Source organism: Vulpes lagopus, chromosome 23, assembly GCF_018345385.1.
Source record: "Vulpes lagopus strain Blue_001 chromosome 23, ASM1834538v1, whole genome shotgun sequence".
NCBI lineage: Eukaryota > Metazoa > Chordata > Mammalia > Carnivora > Canidae > Vulpes > Vulpes lagopus.
The window spans coordinates 7,037,265-7,060,359 of record NC_054846.1 but is presented as its reverse complement, the minus strand read 5'-3'; positions in this window follow the sequence as shown (position 1 = coordinate 7,060,359).

The window sequence follows — 23,095 nt, the reverse complement described above, 5'->3', positions numbered from 1 at the left end:
AAATGAATACTCAAATTCTAAATGAATATTTAGAGGTACTTCACTTTTCTTCCCTGCATGATAATAGCTGCTGACATGGGAACACACCCTAAACATACCATATGCTCCTAAGTAACAAAAAGTAAATATCTTCTCCACTCTTCTCTGCTTTTCATATACCTGTTTTTCATAAGAGACACTACATAAATCTAGAACTATCCAAAACATATTCAGTTTAAATTGTTTATCCCAGTTGCAATGTATTTACCTAAAGACAATTTAACCACAACTACCCATGCAAAACATTTTATTTCCATTTTTCTTTTCTATTTTCAGGTTAGTGCTTTATAATTTTTTTTTGCCTGAACTGTATAACGTAGTTTAAATGCACGTCATATTTCTCCTTTCCAATTGAGCAATAAAGCAATCTAATTCTACAGATGGACTCATATTTAATTTATTTTCAAAATGGCTCAATAGTCCACTAGTATCTACAGAATTAAGGTGAAATACCATGTCATACATTTATCTGGTTTTTCCATCTGGCCCTTGCTTACCTGACAGCCCTTATTTCTAACCGTGTTGCCCTGTTCACTCTATCCTCTAATCATCTCAAACTCTGCATTATGCATGGAATATGTTACATGCTGTCACATTGCCAAGCCTTTGCAACACATAGGCTGAAAGCCACCTGACCTTCTCTGTCATAAATGTTTTATTTAGGTTTCAAATCTCAGGTCAGATACATCTCCATCATGGTATTGTTCTTAATTTTTTATTTGTATTAATTGTTATATTTTCTTTGCGATCATAAATCCTGCTTCTTCTTCTATTATAGTCTTTGGTTTTTATACAGCTTCACGCTTATTTTAGGTGTTTGAATGATCATTTTTTAAAAATGGAGGTAAAATTTTTATGACATGATATCAACCACTAACCATCTTATGCATATAATCCAGTGACGTTTAGTACATCCACAATGTTTACAACCATCACCAAGATGTCTAGTTCAAAGACATATTCATCTCCCCCCAAAAGAAACCCCATACTCATTAAGTAGTCACTCTACAATCTCTGGCCCTTGCAAAGTCTGCTTTCTGTTTCTATAGTTTATCTGTTCTTTGTTTCATATAAATGGAATCATATAATATGTTACCTTTTGTGTTTGACTTACTTCACTTACCTTAATGTTTTCAATATTCATCCACATTGTAGCATATATGAGTAATCAATGCCTTTTTATGACTGACTGATATTCTATTGCATTAATATACCACATTGGCTATCGATTTAACAGATGATGGGCCTCTGGATTGTTTCCACCTTTTGGCTTTTTGACTATTGCTTATATAAAGATTCACACATCAGTTATTTTTGACATATACCTAGAAATATAATTACTGAATCATTTAGTAATTCTATGTTTAACTGTACGCTGACACGCAAATTATTTTTCACAGTGACTGTACCATTTCACATCTCCCCCAGTAATGTATTAGGATCCTAATTGCTCCTTATCTTTGCTAGCGTTTGCTATTTTCTTATGATAACAATGATAATGAAGGTTTTTGAAACCTAGTGGTGTAAATTGCATCTCATTGTAGTTTTGATTTGCATTCTGCTACTGACTAATGATGTTGAATGTATTTGTATGTGCTTGTTAGTAATTTGTACTTTTTTTGGAGAAATGGCTAGATTGAAAAAGACAATGCACAGACTGGGAGAAAATATTTGCAAATTATACATACTGATACATTTTAATAACCAGAATATATAAAGAACTTGTACAACTCAATAACAAAGTACTAAATTAAAACTAGGCATAGAACTTGAGCCACTATTTTTAATCACTATATTTTAAAGGAGTGGGAGCATAGGGACTGAGTTCATTCTCAAGACCCACAATAAAGTACACAGGACAGTTATACTGATGCTTAACATCGAGGAGAGTCAGATTCAAATTTTTGGATTTATTCAAAGTCTGTTTTTGTCAAAGGTTTGGGTTGAGGGCTGCGTCAAGTGTCAAAGGTGGGATGACAAATTCAGGATGAATGGCCATAAAATATGTAATTTGACTTGATTCATTAGAGCTCTCAGAAGACTGGCTTCGAATAATACATTTTTTTTCACAACATATGTGATTTATTATTTTCTTAAAGTTTTATTTTTATCAAAGTTGTTATGGTGGTTGAGTTTATGTCAATTTGGCTGGGCCACGGATATCTAAATATTTTATCAAGCACCAGTTGATGGTGCTGTAAAGGTATTTTTTGATAATATTTACATTAAATCAGTACACTTGGAGTAAAGCAGATTACCTTCAGTAATGTGGCGGGGCCTCACCCAATCTGCCGAGACCTTTTTGAGAAAAAGACTCATGTCCCCTGAAGAAGAGGGAATTCTGCTTCCAGACTGCTGCTGCACTCAAGCTGCAATATCAGCTCTTCCCAGGGTTTCCAGCCAGGGGCTTACCCTGCAGATTTTGGATTTGCCAGCTCCCATAATTATGTGCGTCAATACCTTAAAATAAATCCCTCAACTGATAGATGATAGATAGATGGCAGCGAGAGACAGAGATAGAGATGATAGAGATAGGGAAAGATACATGTGCATATATGCACATCTTTCTGTGTTTTTGGTTTTGTTTTTCTGGAGAACCCTGATTAATACAATTACTCATTTCAAGGGTTAAATGATTTTTATAAGTTTCACTATTACCTTAAAAAAGAGAAAAACAAAAAACAGAAGCTATTATCTTTCTCCTCTCCACTTGCTTGAGAAGCAATGCCTTTCAAATCTTTTAGCAAATGCTAAAGATTTTTACTCTCAACTTTCTTCCTGTCTTTCTTCTTTCTTTCTTCTTCTACCAGTTGAAAGAGTTTATTCAACAAATATTAATAGCTACATTCTGTGTCAAGGCAGGGCTTATAATTGACACAGATGTGAATGAGAATGACTCATAACTTCATAGAATTTACAACATAGTGAGACAATAAGAAAAACAGTGGGGCCAGAACTCAAATCAAGTGTATAGGCTGTCAGAACTCGCTAGTCTTATACACCATCTAAAAGAATACTCTCATACTTTTTTAAAAAAGGGATTTTATTTATTTATCCATGAGATACACAGAGACACAGGCAGAGGGAGAAGCAGGCTCTCTATGGGGAGCCTGATGCAAGACTGGATCCCAGGACCCCAGGATCATGACCTGAGCCAAAGGCAGTTGCTCAACCACTGAGCCACCCAGGAGCCCCTCACTTTTCTAATGAATATTCTTTTTTAAAAAATATTTTATTTATTTATTAGAAAGGGAAAGAGAGAGGCAGAGACACAGGCAGAGGGAGAAGCAGGCTCCATGCAGGGAGCCCGACATGGGACTTGATCCCAGGCCTCCAGGATCACACCCCGGCCAAAGGCAGCACCAAACTGCTAAGCCATCGGGCCGCCCCATCTAACTAATATTCTAATCATATTCTTTTTTTTTTCCACTTGAAGGACTTTTATGGTTTTACTTTACTATGAAGGATGAAAATATGCTAATTTTATTCCTTTTTTTTCAACACATAAATTTCTAGTTTCCAAAACTTCCATTATGATTGGGATAAGTGATCATTTGGTATATATAAATATGTGTATATGTGTGTTATAAATATATATGTGTGTCTATATGTATATTCTAGTATATTATATGTATATCTGTGGATGTACATTTTCTAGTCTTACTGTAGGTCTTATCCAAAATGGGATTTCTCTCACCTTTTTCTTGTAGGAGTTTTACTATTTCTGGAGTCTTCCATTTCTTGATTTATTCTCCTGTTTTGGTGCAGTGTATATTCTAGCACTTTCTGAGAAAGTTTTGAAATGGAGGCATTTGTTGAGATACTGACTTTGTGAAATGTATTGATTTAGTTTATTCTTACAATTAGTTAAAATCTAGAGATGTAAAATCCTTTAGGAAAAGTTTGAGACATCATTTTAGTGTTCTCTAGCTTCCACTGTTGCAGTAGAAAATATAAAAGTCTATTTTCTTCTCTCTGACCTGTTAAGATTTCTACATGATTCCGAATGTTCTAAAATTCACAAAGGTATGGCTTTATTTGGGTCCATTCTTATTTACTACCCTGATATATTTACATAGTAGGTTCTTACAATCATGGCAATGTTTCTTTATCAAAATTTTATTAGAAATTTATTATTTAAGGCTTAGTTTTTTCCACACTGGTTCTATAACTTTTTATATATTTAGTAACATTTTTCATCTTTCTTCTTTTTTGCTCTATTTCATCTTTACTTTCTAATCTTTCTATTGAATTTTCATTTTTATTGTTATTTTTTATTTTTTAAGTTAATTTTATTTTTTAAAAGACTTATTTATTTATTTATTTATTTATGAGAGACACAGAGAGAGAGAGGCAGAGACACAGGCAGAGAGAGAAGCAGGCTCCATGCAGGGAGCCCGATGTGGGGACTTGATCCCAGGGCTCCAGGATCACGCCCTGGGGCGAAGGCAGGCGCTAAACTGCTGAGCCACCCAGAGATCCCTGTATTTTTATTTTTTAAGTGGTCTTTTTTTCTGTGAATGGTCTTTCTTTATAGCAGTAGTATATTCTATTTTTCATAGATACACCACTGTCTTGGGTCTTAAAGGTTATATTAATGATATCACCTTTGAAGATTCCTGTCCCTGACTTTATATATTTTCTAAAAGTTATTTTTTTCTATTCACTTCTTTTGGTTTTTGTCTTATTATTAGATGTTATTTTCCTGAAGCACTTGGGATTCCTTAGCTATCTCAACATATTTTAGAAGTATGCATTAAAAACACATCTGGAGGGGGAGGTGCCTGGGTGGCACAGTCTATTAAGTGACTGACTCTTGTTTTCAGATCAGGCCATGATCTTGGGGTCCTGAGATAGAGCTCTGCTTTGGGCTCCTTGTTGAGCATTGAGCCTGCTTAAGATTCCCTCATTCCCTCTCCCTCTCCTTCTGCCCTTCCCACCCACTCTAAATCAATAAATCAATAAGATTGGGTATTACCATGTGAGTTAATTTACTTTATCAACTGAATTTGATTTGATGATCTAGTGGCACTATTTTGTTTAGAAAGCTAAAACACAAGTATCTTTAGGATTTTTCTTGGGGACAGTTTATTTTTCCCTCTGAAGATGACTTCCATCTGCCAAAAAGATACTAATTAGCCAGACATGATTGTTCTGGGAGTTCTCAGAGTTTAGTGAGGGACGAAGAGTGGGTGTTCATGTGTTCATTATTCATTAATCACAGCTAACATTTATGGAGCACTGATTCTGTGCCAGGTGCTGTTTTAAAGTTCTGCTTTATTTCCTCATTTATTTCTCACATAATTCAATGAGTTTGGTATAAGAATTAGCTATACTTTATGAATGATAAATCAGATCCAGATAGATTAAATAACTTATCTAAAGTCACAAAACTGAGAGGTGAGAAAGTTGTGTTAATTTTTCAGCAATATTTTTTTTTTTTTTTTTTTTTTCGTTTTGATCCTGTGACTAAAAGATCTTGGCTTCCACTGCATGTGTTAGAATGGCTTATTGTAACTTTAGCTTGTGGGGTTTTCTTTACTATTTTTTAATCTCTTCTAAAAGGAAAACTTTTGCCAATTGTGCAGACCATTTTTTTCCAATCTACTATATGTGATATAGGTGAAAAGATGAATATATGATATGTTTTATGTTGATCTGTGTATAAACACTATGCCTCCAAAGCCATGAGAAATGTTTGGATATTCACATTTTGCTATGAACACAATGCATTAATGAAAAAGAGAGCTACATTATCATTATTCTATCTAGTTACACCATAAGTATTTTTTGACCTTTCATTAAAATATTCTAACTTTTCTTATATAGCTACAGTAGTCATCTTTTAACAAAATTGTCAAGGGAATTTGATTTTCTATTTTTGAAGAAAAAAGTGAAGACAAAATTATGATCTATGGATGCTGAACTTAAATATATATATATTTGCATCTTTTGTTAACCAAGGGTAGGTACAGGGTAGAGAAAATGCCATTTTATATGTTTCACAAAAGTCATTAAATAACTAAATAAGGTAAGAAAGTGTTGAGATTCTATAAACTATTGGGAACAATGATTGTGAGTCAAGAAGTTTGTGAAACACAAAGAGATGATGTGAATGCAGAGGACTCTAATAATATAAGTCAATAGTTGTGAGATGAAAAGCATGTAGAGAAAACAAAAGAGAACAAAAATAAAGAAGCACATTTGTTACAATACTGTTAAAATTTCCAAAATAATGATTGCTCCAAATTATGTCTTTTACTCCCATGTTTTGATTCTTGGCTTCTATCATACTTATATATCTGTGACCTCGTATTTATTTATTTTTCCTTTTTATTTGCATTAGGTATGAATTTTGACAAATGCCAATCTACCAGGTTCATTTTCAGTCCATGTGCAAGAATTCATCAAGGCTGTGATTTTTTGAATGCAAATAAATCTCTAATGCAGGATATTTATTACTCCATTGCTTAAATTTTCCCTTGAATATGTTTTCTTCTATATCTCATTATTTCTAATTAAATATTCCTCAAATCCTAACAACTAGCTGCATTGAAAATCATTTGTATCATCAGGAAAGTACAAATCAAAATTACAATTAGATATCATGTCACACTTGTCAGAATGGCTAAAATCAACAACACAAAAAACAACAGATATCAACGAGGTTGTGGAGAATGGAGAACTCCCCTCTACTGTTGGTGGTGCAGCCACTGTGGAAAACTGTAGATAGTTTCCTTAAAAGTTTAAAAATAGAACTGCCTTATGATCCAGCAACTATACTACTAGATATTTACCCAAAGAATACAAAAATACTAATTCAAAGGAATACATGCACCTTGATGTTTATAGTAACATTATATACAATAGCTGGAATTATGGAAACAGCCCAAGTATCCATCAACTGATGAATGGATAAAGAAGATGTGGTAAAAATACACACACACACACACACACACACATTATGGAATATTAGTCATAAAAAAGAATGAACTCTTGCCTTTTGCGAAGACATATATGGAGCTACAGAGTATCATGCTAAGTGAAATAAGTCCATCAGAGAAAGACAAACACCATATGATTTCACTCATATATGGAATATAAGAAAGAAAATAAGTGAGCAAAGAAAAAAAGAGAAGGAGGCAAACCAAGAAACAGACTCTTGACTATAGAGAACAATCTAATGGTTACCAGAGGGGAGGCTGGATGGGGGATGAGTGAAGTCAGTGATGGGGATTAAGAAGGGTACTTGCTGTGATGAGCGCCGGGTGTTATGTGGAAGTGTTGCATCACTATATTGTATACGTGAAACTAATACTGTATATTAACAGAAATCTGAATAAAAATTACTTATTTGTATAGATACCATTTATCTTATTTTCTATCAAATTATTTTTAGATTTTAAAGGGAGTTTTCTTGATCCATCAACTAGTTATCTTACTTTTGTCTTGTCAAATACTTAATCATTAATTTCTAGATTTGTCATCTACTGGTCCCTTATAAAACTTATTGATGGAGAGCATGGAATTTTGAATGTAAAGATATTCTGTAAAATGCCATAATGGTATTTCACTAAAACAATTATATTTATTGAAATTGGATTTATTTTTATTTCATTGTTCATTGCCTCAAATTGGACTTTTATCACAGGAATTGTTATATAGTGTAAAAGAAAATAAGCTAACGTGCAAGCAATGCATAATAATCAGATGGATAAATATATTTATGGACATATAATTTAATGGTATTGGGAAGAGGCTATTTTGCATAGATATTGAGAGGGAGAGAAGAGAGCAAATGAAAATATTCAGCACATAAGAGACACAGAGCAAGAACAGGATCAAATAATGCTATTATCTGTAATTTAACAACTATTTCTTTATTTCTCACAGATGTTCGTAACACTTTTCCAATCCATGAGCAAGACATATAATTTTTACTCCAGAAATCAAATTTAATTCCATTTATTTTTCTCATCTTCATTTCCACCACCATAGTACAATCCCCAGATAGCTTACCTAGAATTCTTCAACTAAGAGACTCTTAATTTATTTCTCATCTTCTGCTTAAACTAGGTTATGTCACCATTGTGCTTAAAAATTTCCAAAAGCTTCCCATGACACTTAGGAAAAACAGCTAAAGTCTTTATGCAGCACCTGCCCTCAGACTACTACCTAGATTCTTTACTGAACATTTTTCCTTTCATAACTGTCTCCGCCAGCCTGACATTTATTTTATTTATTTATTTTTTTCATCCTCCAAGCTTTTCTTCTCCAACAGGAACCTGCACCACCAGACCTCAGAATAACTGGCCCTTCTGCATTCTCTGTCTCGGCTTTAGTGTGACCTGCTCAGAAACAGCATGTGTTACATTTTCCTCTTTTCATCACAACTTTAGTTATTCTGAATCAGATCTTACACATTTAAAAAAGTTATTATTCCATTGTAATTATTCTACTCTGAAATAATACTGCTCTCTCAGTCACTGGTTTATTTTTGTCTCTCAGAACTGGAACATGAGCTCCTTTAAAGTCCTGGCTACATGGCACGTCTGGGTGGCTCAGCGGTTGAGTGTCTGCCTTTGGCTCAGGTCATGATCCCTGGGTCCGGGGATCAAGTCCAGCATCAGGCTCCCTGTGGGGAGCCTGCTTCTCCCTCCCTCTGTGTCTCTGCCTCTCTGTGTGTCTCTCATGAATAAATAAAATCTTAAAAAAAAAAAAGTCTTGGCTACATAGTATCAGCACTTCTAAATGGAACAGTACATATTAAACAAGTTAATATCGTAGTCTATTTATGAACGAATTACCAAGACTTGATAACAACTTTGAAAACAAGAATTTTAGAAGGAAATAGCATATTTTCTTTTCTCTCTTCCCTTTAAAAATAACATACATAATTTGTGATTTTATGTCTCTGTGCTAACATATTTAAAACGTGAAGTATCCTGCAGCTGAGGCGGAGAGTGAGCATGTCAATGGAATGGACTGAACAGATGGTGAGACCAGTGTCCACAGAAGCAGGAAGAGCATAAGAGAAGTAGAGCTGTCTGTAGAATACTAAGCAGAGAGTAAGGTAAAAGGAGTATGAAGATGATTGAAAAAAATCTATAGGACTCTTATTCACAATCATATGCTTACCAGCCTGATACTAAAAGGAAAAGTTCACACTCATTACTATAAAAAAATTACAATTTCTTTAGCAATAAGTCAAACACTTGTAGTTCTCATACTTAGACTGTTCCAGAATAGGACAATTTATGCCATGCAACATTTAAATAACTCATCACATCGGAGCAACCTTTATTTGCCTTAGTTACTTGATTTGGAATATGGCGAAACATCCTCCAAGTAATCGCCAAGTGTGGTTATAACCACACCCTGAAAATACAAAACTGTGATAACAGGGGCAAAGAGCATAAGGTCACTTTTATAACTGTTGTTAGTTTGCCTTTTAACCTTCTTGAAATTATTATAATAATGGGAAAGAATGTCAGATTATCTATGTATCTCTACAGTTGCATTTATGTTTATATACAACATTATCATAGGTTTTGATCAAAATTATGTATGAGACTGGGTGTCTTGTTGCTTTGTTGGCTATGAGACAGGACAAAAACCAGTGAAACAAATTGTCGTGAGTTTCTTCCTTTTTGGATAAAAGTAATATTGTATTTTAGGGGTAACTTTCTTTTAGAGGTGGATCTGAAACAGAAACCATTTTAACCTTAATCCGCCCGTATAAGGAAAGGGCATATCCATTGTGAAGAGTTGCAGGAATAAAGCAACCTAAGAGCAGATGTTTAAGACGATTATTCTGTGTGATAATGTAAACTATGCGTTTGCAAATTATGAGATTCATAATTCCTAGTAGTATAAGGATGTTGCAAGAAGTGACTCAAATCCCCACAGTCCTTTTTTGCTGCTCCGTTGCCTCCTCTCTCTCTCAATCCACATCTATATCTTCATCAAAAGTGTCAACTTAGGAAGAAATAAAAGGTGGGCATAGTTTACATATGGTTTGGAAGGTATGCCCGGCACCATCTGAAGGGAACAGCTGGGGTACCAAACCCCACACAGGGATGCTTCTGAAGAACAAAACTAAAATAAGTTCTTCCCAGTGGGCAGATATTTTAAGTTACGCATTAGATTGTTCATGTTTCCTGGGTGGAAGGAGAGATTTATAAACATATAGATTTGCACTGCTTGATGGGCAGTGACGCATCGTTTGGCTGGATGGTGAGTAACTTGGAAGGAATACAATTGGGAAATTTGACACAAGGATTTTTGCTGAAGAAAGTACGGATAGACTTCTCCAAATTCACAGAGAATGTGCAGAGGTATGTGTACAACATAAATGTTAACCCAGGGGAAATCTCAGCAAAAGAGAATCTTAGCAATTAGATAAACAATATTCTGTTCTGTAGACACCATTCAACCTTTTCCCTAACCATTCTGTCCTCACAAAATTGGCTCAGGGACACAGTGGCTGTGGCAGCAGGAACTAAGTTATGCATGGGCTCACTAAACAATACCTACTGCTGAGTGCCTGACTTGCCAGCAGCAAGTTGGCACTTGCTGTGTGCATTCTCAGAGGTCACACTGAGCCTCCAATATGGCATCATTCTCCAAGGGATTCATCTGTTTCCCTGTGGCAGATTGCCCACACTGCGTATCCCTATCTTAGAAGATAGTTTCCACTTAGGCTGTGTTTGGATTTACCTTTCCTGCCTGCAATGCTTCTGCCCAAAGCATTCTTCATGGCATTACAGGATGACTTATTCACCGTGATGGCATCCTTTACTGCATTGTTTCTGACTGATAATTTCCATTTTCTCCAAAAATAGGAAACATGCTTATCCCTAGAGTGAGAATGGAAGAGGAGACCTGGAAGGGTATGGAATAAGGAGAAGGCATGCGACAGTCTAGGAGAATAGAAGAGTGAATGCGCTAGGTCATGTAGCGGGATCCCAGAACAGCACTAAAGGCCCACCTGACATTAGTCGTTGTGAATTTAAAGTGAGACTAAGCAGGTCTATAGGTATTTCTTTAGCCAGATTCAGCCATGAACTGAGTTGGATTTAATCATGATTGCTGTTTGCCAGAAAGGTGCAACGAAGTGATAGAGGAGCAAAGAAATTTAAGTTTCTCCAAGGATGGGATTTTAATGAGGGATCATAGAGTCTCCTTTGTGTAAGAGATCCTAGCGTCTGTGGGTGGTGATTTTAAGGTTGTGCTTCTCAAACTCCACCATGCATCAGAATCCCTTGAGAAAACCTTTTTAAAAGACAGATTATAGATTCACAAATTTAAGAGTTCTGTATTCAATAGCTTTGGGGAGGATCCTGTGAATTTGCATTCCTAACGAGTCACTGGTTGATGTTTATGCTGCTGTCCTGGTAACTACCCTGGGGGACCTGGTCTATCAAGACAGTCTTAAGGCTGTGTCATTATTTCCCTGCTCCCTCGCCGGTTGTTCTCATTCTCAGAGACCACTTCTCTGCATTTCATGTATTTATTAATTGGTTCACCTACAACATGTTCCTTCATATACTAATGTTAACCTATTTGAATTTCCCCTAAAGGATTTGAGATGAACAAATAACCTATACTCTATTTTTTGTTAAATATGTTATTTATTTATTTGAGAGAGAGAGAGAGAGAGAGAGAGAGAGAGAGAGAGGGAGTCCGGGGAGGAGCAGAGGGAGAGGAGCCGCAGACTCAGACTACCCACAGGAGGCTGTATCCCATGACCCCTGAGATCATGACCTGAGCTGAAATTCAGAGTGGACCACTTACCCAACTGAGCCACCCAGGTGCCCCAACCTATACTTTTATAATTATAAAAGAGTACGGAAAAAATATTACCACCTCCTCATCCATCCTTTTTTTTTTTTTTTTTTTTTTTTTACCAGTCAGTCCTTTTGGCTAGAGTTTTGTTTAGTAGACTGCTTCTCATATAATTTTTTATTAATTTTCCAAATAGTGATGTAATGATTATCCATCTTTAAAAATAACTTAAAAGGTTTATATCACTTTGCTAGTGTAATCTGTAAATGGGTCTTAACATATTTTCAAAAAAAAAAAAAAAAAAGAAAAGAAAGGGAAAAAAAGAAAAGAACTTCCCCAAAGAAAACCAACATAAAATTAACAAGGTATCTTTTCCACAGACCCTTACTCACCTTTAGCTCTTAGAGGAAAAATAGAAAGTCTGTGTTGGAACATTAATGGCAGGTAAGCTAAGTTACATGATGCCAGAAAAATGCCTGGTTACTTTTAAACTCCTATCAGTATAGAAAAAAATACCAGGAGGTTTTCTCCAAATCAGCACGCCAAATCTGGCAGTAGGATGATGTTATCTTTGAAGAGAGTCGACAGGACTCCAGAAGGAACATTTGGTGAAGAATCTGCCAACTGCCTTTATTACCTTCTGAACTACCTCGAAGTTACAGGTATTTCCAGTTTGGTTCTGCAGATAATTTGAGCTCCATCTGTGGTTGATGAATTATTTTTTAGTGTGCTATTACAAATTATGGCTTTAGGCACTGTTGCACCTTCTCCCTGCAAATTCAACTACATAAAATATTGTGTTTCTTGATTCTGGGTATATTTCCACAGTGGGAAATGCAGTGAGGGAAATGGGAGCATTATTTTCTGTCGTAATCTGTTGGCTAGTTTGTCTCCAACAGAAGATTGTTTTAAATTTTACGCCAAAATAAGTGATGATTATTTCTTAAGTATAAAATACCAATAGAATCTATACTATATAGCCTTTAAGGAAATCAGAGGTATCGATAAATAAATTTTAATTCAAATAGAAATCTAGGTAGTAGCTATGTAGTTACTTGATTTAGTTTGAAATAAGGAAGATTTGACTATATTTATATTGTGGATAATTTATGCAATGCTCAGTTTCTAATTAGTTATCTGAGTCATTGTGGTCGGGTTATTTTTGTAATTTAGGAAAATGTGAAAATATTTTGTGGTTTGATGTTGTATTACTTTGTGGATGCATTCCTGAAGTAGTTTTAGAACATGAGCCATTATATACCGATCTGTTTTACGCAGGGGGCTTAGAAACCTGGCAGGTCAATTAAGGGAGAGGTCAGAATAAGGCAGACAATTACATACTGCATGATAGAGATGGAAAGGAAGGTCAAAGTAGATGATTAAAAGAACAAAGTATAGAGACTTGGAGATTCACATTGATTAGAATGTGATACAAGTACAAAACAGCACAGGGCATCGTAAAATTAGAGGGATTTTGAACTTTTTCTCTCCGGTCCCATGGTGTGTTAGAAAGTAAGTAAGTAAATGTCTTACTTGCGAATTACTGTGTAATTCACAGTCAGGCCTGGGTTTAAACTCACACTTAGCTTGGCCACTCACTGAATCTGTGAATTTAGAAAATGCTTTTCTTGCCTCCGAGACAATTGTGTTTATTTTTCTGTTAAGGTCATAAATTGCATTGCTTGATATCTTGATAAGCCCTTCTTACATTCAATGGGTAAAGTTTAATGATCACGATTTATCTTGTATAAACTGCTGGATTTAATTTGCCAAATTATAAAAATGGCTAGCATTTATATTGATACAAAGGAGCTAATTTATGTGATTTTCTCTTCTTATACAATCTTTCACTAATTTTGGTATAAAGATCATGTAAATTGGATAAATAAATCTGGTAGCTATCCATTTTACTCTGCAAAAGTTTGTGCAAGGTAAAAATTAAGGATTATTTGTTCTCTGAAGTGTTAGTAAAAATTGGCTCTATATGTATATGTGTATACATGAAATTTTCCTATTTATACAACACGTTCTGCTCATTGGTCTGTTTTTAGAATTTTACATTATTGATTAATGTGGTCACTTATGTTGATCCGGAAATACATCCATTGTGTTTGTATTTTCAAATTTTGATCCCTGAATTATTTCATAAAATTGTCCTATGACTTTTAAATCCCAAGTATATATGTAGTTAAATTTAACATCCTTATTTTAGACTTACTATTGGATTGTCTTGGTGTCTTTACTGTTTTTTGTTAGTTTTACTTTATTTTGACTTTGATTAGTTTATCCTATGGTTTCTTTTTTTATATTTTATTATGATTTTTAAAGAGCTACATTTTTTTTTTGTTCTGTTTTGGAGTCAGTTTCTTTTATTCTCCAACTTATCAAATTTATGCACAAACCTTACTCTTGCTTCCTGGGTTGAGTGTTACTCCACTTATTTTTAACTTTTTCTTTCTCTATATGTATTAAAAGCTACAGATTATTCATAGAAACAATTTGTCTGCTTCCCAAAGCTTTTAAATACAATGATTTCACTGTGACCTACTTCTAAACGTATCTTAATTACCATGATAACTTATGGATAATTTATGACAACGTTTTCACTTCTTAAGTGTGGTATCATTGAGTTTAAACAATCTGATTTTTAATTATTTCTACTTTCGTTATTTTGTTGTCAGAGACATAACACCGAGTGCCCAGAGTTTCTTAAGCTATTCTTTCTGGAATATAAGATGACAATATTAGCAAATGTTTGATGTCAATTTTAAAAGCATGCATATTTTGTACTGTTAAAAGTTCTATTAAAAACAGAATTACCCTATCATCCAGGATTGTACTACTATTGACCAAAAAAACGAAAACAAAAACACTAATTGAAAGGAATACATACCCAACCTCCCCCTCCAGGGTTACTGAAGCATTATTCTCAATAGCCAAACTATGGAAGCAGCCCAAGTGTGCACTGATAGATAAATAGATGAAGAAGATGGGGTATATGTACAGAATGGAATATTATTCAACCATAAAAAAGAATGAAATCTTGCCATTTGCAATGACATGGATAGAGCTAGAGAGTATAATACTAAGCAAAATAAGTCAGGCAGAAAAAGGCAAATGCTATATGATTTCCCTCATATGGGGAATTTAATAAACAAAACAAATGAGCAAAGGAAAGTAGAGAAAGAAAGAAGCCAAGAAACAGACTCTTAACTATAGAAAACAGTCTGATGGTTAACAAAGGAGAGGTGGGTGGGGGGATGGAGGGAAATAGGGGACGGGGATCAAGAGTAAGTACACTTGTAATAATGAAAAAATAAAGAAATATTAATCACATTGAATATGTTATTTTATTTTAAAATATTTTTATATTTATTTATTAATGAGAGACAGAGAGAGAGAGAGAGAGAGAGAGACAGGCAGAGGGAGAAGCAGGCTCCATGCAGGGAGCCTGACATGGGACTGGATCCCAGGTCTCCAGGATCAGGCCCTGAGCTGAAGGCGGCTCTAAACCGCTGCGCCACCCGGGCTGCCCATGTTGTTTTATTTTAATTCTCCATGTAATTCCAGTATCTGTTTCTTTAGAAAATTTGAACCTGTATTTTTAGGTACATGAATGTTAATTATATTTATATTTTTGTGGGTTTCTTTTTTTTCTTATTGCAATGTGATATTCTCCTTTCTATCTAAAGTCTTTTTATATGATATCTTGGTATGACAACCGCATTTGGTCTATATTTATCTGCTATGATGTTCTTACATTTTTATTTTTAATAATTTTGTTTTAGATAATGCTGTGGTATAATATATATAAGCAGAATTTTAAGGCTATTGTGAAATCCTCAACCTTTTATTTTTTTTTATTTTTTGATTTTTAAAAAAGATTTTATTTATTTATTCATGAGAGACACAGAGAGAGGCAGAGACACAGGCAGAGAGAGAAGCAAACTCCATGCAGGGAGTCTGATGTGGGACTCGATCCCAGGTCTCCAGTATCACCCCTGGGCCAAAGGCAGGTGCTAAACCACTGAGTGACCCAGGCTTCCCAAACCTCAACCTTTTAATATTAAAGTTAACTGAATTGATTTACCTTGAAGTATTTCAATGGATTTCTGCTATCTTATCTTACATTTTCTATCTATTTTTTCCATTGCCTTTTTTTCTTCCTCTCATCTTTGAAGGAATCAACCTTTATTTTTTTCTCTTCTCTTCTATTTATAAGCGCTTTAGGTTTGTAGAAATTATGAATTTCAATTATAGGTTTTTACTAGTTATCTACAAATTTTAGGTTACATAAGTAGTCATGACATTCTTACAAAGGTGAACAGATATTTGGTGTTTCTGTTCTCTGGATTCATGGGTCAAAAGCATTTTGTATGCTTTTCTTTTCCTTCCATGCTTAACTCCTATGTTATAATTTTCTAGAATAGAACTTCACAAACTCTGTGACACTCAGTGAAGGTGTGGTATGAATGGTTTACAGGTGTGAACAAGATGGTTATAACCCCTTCCTCCACCAGGGGAGCCAAGGCAGGAACTGGGACAACTGGAGCTCCAGATCTAGTGGTGAGAAGTCTCCTTTATCTCAGTTTTAATTGAAATGTTTGATTTTTTGTTTATGTCATGACATGAAAAAGATTGGTATCACAAATCTTATCTGTGCTTCTTAAAAAAATACAACTTCGTTACCTTGAATAATTACTAGATTTACTATCAGAATATTTGAAATCCTTGGTTAGCCTTGGTCTTTGCTCATAACTCATTTGATCTGATTTAATATTTATTTTTAGTTTTTTAAAGATTTATTTATTTATTTATTTATTTATTTATTTATTTATTTATTATAGACATAGAGAAAGAGAGAGAGGCAGAGACACAGGAGGAGGGAGAAGCAGGCTCCATGCCGGGAGCCCGACGTGGGACTCGATCCTGGGACTCCAGGATCGTGCCCTGGGCAAAGGCAGGCGCTAATCCTCTGAGCCACCCAGGGATCCCCTAATATTTATTTTTAATAAAATTAATGAATTTTAGGAATTGAAAATGAATGAAATCTAGCCCAAATATGCTTAAAGAAAATAGATTATTTTATATAATATTTAAGATTCAATGGCTCTAGATCCGGCGTGAAGGCCATGATGGATTTCTCAGTTTTTGGCTTTCAGCTTTGGAGTTCTTCTCATATCTGCAAGCTGGCTGTAATCATGTTCTAAAAGCTACATCTTACCATGTTCATAATAAGTAATACAAATTGCTTCTCTTTTGCATTGACTTATGAATATAAGCCTCGTGCCCATTCCTATAGTAATACACAATAGCCAGTTTGGGTGAATTGTATTGATCAGCTCAAACATAAAGGTCACTAATACTTCTAGGACAACTATTATTTTAATTTTGCAGATGAAAACTCAGGAAAAATTCACAAAGCTAGAAAGCAGTGTTGTAAGGATTTGAAACCAGGTAGTTTGATTCCAGAGCGTGGGCTACTAAGTAGTATACTATCTCATTATTTCCCTTTATCTTAGGCAACCTTGTGTGACAGGAAAAAGTGGGACCAAAGATAATTCCTTAATATCTCATGGCAGAGATATGATCAAGCTGGAAATAACTGAAGGGTAATTTTGATACTGAATATTTGATGACAAATACGAGGAAGCTTTCATACTTCCCAGTCTCAAGACTCCACCACTTGGGTCCTTTTGTGAGTAGACATCCACCTGGATCTTAAATGCCACCATGTGACTGGGCAAATTTGTATCCATCAGGGATTTTCATAATCATTTCCAAATCAGGAAGAGAGAGGTGACATTTCTCTTCTCATCCGAGCCTAGGGCTACATTCCCAGCCCACTCTCTATTTTAAGATTTGTCATTCTTCCAGATATGAAAGTGGCTGTGTTACTTTCTTCAGGAATTATCCCATGCACTACCCACAGATGTTGTCCAACCATATGGATCCAACAGCAGCAGCAGGAGAAGCAGCAACAGCTACAGAACCCTAAGATACAATGAAAAAATGATTGTGACACAAAAATTGAATCTTTCGAAAAATACAATTACATTTTGAATTAAATCACAGAAAGTCAAGAAAATATACTTCTATTTGAGAGTGGAAATAGATTTCTCTTCAAGAAGCAATAATGTCTTGAAAAATCCTACCAAGGGTACCTTGGAATAAAAGCGTTAGTGTTTGAGGACAATCTGGGAGTGAGGAAGGAACATCAATGTAAGGCTTTTTACTTATTTTTTATTTTTTAATAAATATTTTATTTAATTATTTGACAGAGAAGAGAGAACACAAGTAGGGGAAAGCAGAGAGAGAAGGAGAAGCAGATTTCCTGCTGAGCAGGAAGCTTGACCTGAGGCTCCAGCAAAGGACTCAGGGATCATGATCTGAACCGAAAGCAGATGCTTGTTTGAGTCACTGGGCGACCCTGTAAGAATTTTTAAATTGCAAAACAGCTATGCCCTCTCCAATGATGGAATTTTGAATGCTACTTTTCTGCCAAAGGCCTGAGAAACCATTCAAGGAAAGAGAAAGAAAGGGCTTGACTAACTGTGAGCAATATGTTATATTTCTATTTTCTCTGAAAACAAACAAAACAAAGCAAAAACACACACAAAAAACCCCTCAAACAAACAAAACCCAAAAAATAAGCAGGTAGTGAGCTGAAGAAAATTAAAAAAGTATACCAATGGTCTCTGTGTTTTAGGATAAGTCCTTGACCTGAACAAGGCCACTTAAAGTCAATGAGGTTTAATTTTTGGACTTCTTTTTGAATTTTGATACAGCAAACTCTAGCATTGAAAAGGGTGTGGTAGAAATATGAAACCATCTATGTAGAGACCCCACAAGTGAAATATCAAGATAGAACTGACCCAAAAATTCAAAGCTATAGGTCTTGAATCAGGTCTCTCTCTGGGGAGTATGGTGTGAGCACTGAAAAAAACTGGTCCAGAAGTATCCCTTTTATAAAGCTTTCCAGAGTTGATAGAGTTGATATGTGTTCCTTTTGTTTGAGTCAGTTTGGTTTGTGTTTCATCAATGGAAAAACTCCTAAATAACAAACAAAACCATTTTAAACATATGTAGCAAAAGCAACCAAAAAGCATATTTTAGAGTACAGAGATTGAGTAGAATAGTTTCAATTAAATAAAGAAGGAACGATAGAATTTTAAAATTGCCATTTGCCAAATTTAATGAAATGAGTGTAGACAATAATCAACGGCAATAAAACAGGTAAAAGGCTTATGGGAAACTTCATAATAAATAGATTAGTCTAAAATCTTGACCAATCATAACATAAATTAAAGTAGAACAACCAGACATTACATCTAACATGATAATGGGAACCATGTAGCACCATGTATTTTTGCTCCCCCAAATAAACCCAAATCTAAACAGGATACATAACTGATTATTGAAATATGGGACAAATAACACCATAATTTAAATTCTATAGCCAAAGGACATATTTTTAAGGTAATTAGAATGGGGTAGAATGGTTTTTCCATCTATGGCAGATTTCTTGCTTACTTATTGGTTTATTTATCTCAATTCTGTAATTTCGTTTTTATCTACTTTCAAACTGTTACCAATCACATGCAAATTTAGATTTTTACAGCTGCATGATAATTTTTTTTATTAAGTATAGACTTGATATATTTTAACTGATATTAATACAGCTATCGGGATTTTATATTGCTTCATATTTGAGCATACTCACGTTTCTACTATTCTTCGGTTATTGATCATAGCTGTTATTACTCTAGCTACAGTGCTTTTCCATTGGTATTAGCCTCTTGTTTTTTTTGGCTTTCTTGTATTCTGTCTCCTTAAAGTTGGAGTGTTCCTATTAAAAGCATACAGCTGATTTCCCTCTTTTCTTTTCCTATCTTACTTGGAAAACATTTTCTTGTCCTCCAGGTTCTCTTTCCCAAAGTATTTTTTGTACGTTATCAGTCAGGATTTAGTCATGATATAGAGAAGTGAAAGTCTGGAGGGTATATCAGAAGATCAGCTACATTTATGGGTGGAGGAGCTGAAGCTAAGAAAATTCTTTTTTTTTTTTTTTGGGGGGGGGTACCAATTAAGCAAATTCTAAGAAAAATTTTGTGATGCTTATTCTGAAAGAAAGATAAATTATCTCCTAAGAAAGACTACATGCTATGTAGAAAATATAAAATCTTTCTAGAAACATAAAATAAATTAAATGTTTAAGACCTGCCTTACAATAAAAAATCTACCCCCGATATATGTATTAAAGAGTCCTATTAGCATTCCAGGAACAGAAAATCCCAAATTGATACAAATTCTTCCAGAGGATAAAAAGAAGTGTTATTTTTCAATTTCTTTTATAAACTAGTAAATTATGAAACCAAAATTCCACAAAGATGCACAAAAATAATCTCGATTATGATCATAGATGTAAACATCGAAAAACCCAAATTAAATATAGAAATATAACCAAAAGTCAGGCTGAAATTGAGTTTAAACTCAAGAATGCAAGAATATTTTAACATAACAAAGTTTAATAATGTAAAAAAAATACCAAAAACCAACTGCAGGGACACCTGGGTGGCTCAGTAGTTGAGCATCTGCCTTCGGCTCAGGGCGTGATCCTAGGTGCCAGGATCGAGCCCCTCATCCAGCTCCCTATGGGGAGCCTGCTTCTCCCTCTGCCTGTGTCTCTGCCTCTCTCTCTCTCTGTGTCTCTCATGAATAAGTAAATAAAATCTTAAAAAGGAAACCAAAATGCATTAATGTGATTTATATTTTTAAGACACTATGCCAATAAAAAAAAAAAACTGATACAGTTTATTATAAATATGAGAAAAAAAGTGCCTCCAACTTATCACCAACAATAAAGTTAATTGTAGAAGGACTAAAAATATAATGTGAAACTTCTAAGATTTTAGAATTCCTAAGAAAATATATGAAAGTATCTTTAAGATCTCAAGATATTTATGTACTTTTTGAAGAAAGCATAAGGCAAGCAGAAACCAACCCAAAGTTTATTTAAAAACATGTATTTTAAAAATTCTCAAATATAGGCCTTAGATTTATATGAGATATTTTCTGTACTTATAAAAACAGTCATTATATAAATGATGCAAAGAAATTATACAAATGAATAGAAAAGACAACCTAAGTAGAAAAAAAAAAAAAAAAAAAAAGAAAAGTAATTCACAAAAGAGGAAGTACTTATGGCCAATAAATGTATAAAACAATGCTTACTAGTGATTCAGGAAAATCACATTATAAACCCAGTGACTTTTCATAAATTTGCTAACAGGTAAAAAACCTAAAAATAAAAAAAAAAATTCCTAGGATGAGAAGAATAGGAGCACATATATTGCTTCTGATATACAAATTCATATAAGAGCTTGTCATTTGAGCAGAATTTATGAAATTGAAGGGTATATATCCTTTGATATAGCAGCTCAATTCTTAACAAATTCATGAAGAGATGCGTACTAAACTGCTAATTGAGTCAATGTTTTCAGTATAAAACACAACCTATATATAATGAAATAATAAGCGACAGTATTTTCTTGCAATAGAAATACTAAGCAGCAGGAAATATGAAGTAATTAATGCTGTCTCTATCAACGTGAATTAGTTTCACAAATATAATGATGGTAAGTGCACAGTAGTAGGTAGACACTGTTGCTAAAAAAGACTTTTAGGACCCAAAATGACAATGCTTACCAATCAACAATTCATTTCAGGAAAGAAGACAATATCTCAACGTTAAATTAAGGGTTTATTAGGACACCTGGGTGGCTCAGTGGTTGAGCACCCGCCTTCAGCCCAGGGCATGATCCTGGGGTTCTGGGATCGAGTACCGCATCAGGCTCCTGGCAGGGAGCCTGCTTCTCCCTCTGCCTGTCTCTCTCTCTCTCTCTCTCTCTCTCTCTCTCTGTGTGTGTCTCATGAATAAATAAATAAAATCTTAAAAAAAAAATTAAGGGTTTATTTCATAACCCCAAATTGTCTCATCTATGGGGTCTTGAGATGCCAGGTCATAGCGCCTCTTTCCCTACTTCAATATAGAAGAAATACGTAAATATTTTTCTGTGTTTTTCCTTTTGATCAGAAATCATCTGTTCTGATTGTGCACAAAATATCTCAGAATCAAGAAGTACAAAATGGAATTTCAGTTGGGTTTCTTCTATCATACTGGTCACACAGGCATGTTTTTCTATGCAAACAGCTTAGCAGTAAAGCCTTCTGGCTTACCATTATCAATCTTGTTGTTATCAATAAACAATGGTGACAAGCTGGTACAAACCACGCAGAAACTCCATGTACCCATGATTACAAAGACACACTATCAATCAGTAAGTTCCATGACTTTCCCAGGGTACTGGCATATGAGAACTTTAACAAAATTGTTCGGGTGAATTTTAAGACTGTGGAAATTAACCTTCACAGCACAGCAGGGGAGAGAAAGTTAAGTGGGACATGTGCAGTACATTATCATTCGTATGAAGTTTGAAATCCCACTAAACAATGAGCCTAATGATGGTAACTGTAGATATACTTAAGTTGGTTTTTAAAATTATTTTTTTTAAAGATTTTATTTATTTATTCATGAGAGACACACAGAGAGAGAGAGGGGGGCAGAGACACAGGCAGAGGGAGAAGCAGGCTCCATGCAGGGAGCCTGACGTGGGACTCGATCTGGGGTCTCCAGGATCACGCCCTGGGCCAAAGGCAGGCGCTAAACAGCTGCGCCACCCAGGGATCCCATATGTGGGTATTATAATCACTAAGCATAACATAATAATAATTCTGCATAGAGGGCAGGGCCTGTGAGCAGAGTTGTATACACTGTATTAATATATTGTTCTTAAGTTGTGATGAGTACATGTCTATTCACTATCTTGGCCTTTCTAACTTTTTGCCTTAAATATTTCAAACATTTTAAAAATAACTATGGAATGATAAAGTCAGAATGAAAGAACTTGTGGTAAACAGTTTAAATATAGAATAAAGAATAAACAACCATGGGAATTATAACTTAAAAAAAAACCTATTTATATAAGGATGTCATGGTTGTCATAGAGTGACAATGATTGACGGAAGGAAACACAAGCAAAAATATAAACAAGTAATTTTAATGTGGGTTTAGGGTCTAACAAATTAAGAATTTACATGCATTAAAAAAAAGAATTTACATGCATAATGCCTGGGCACAATAGGACTCGGAAGCACTGAACCAAGGAGAGAGCTGTGGCATCATAGCGCTCACTGTGTCTCCTACTGA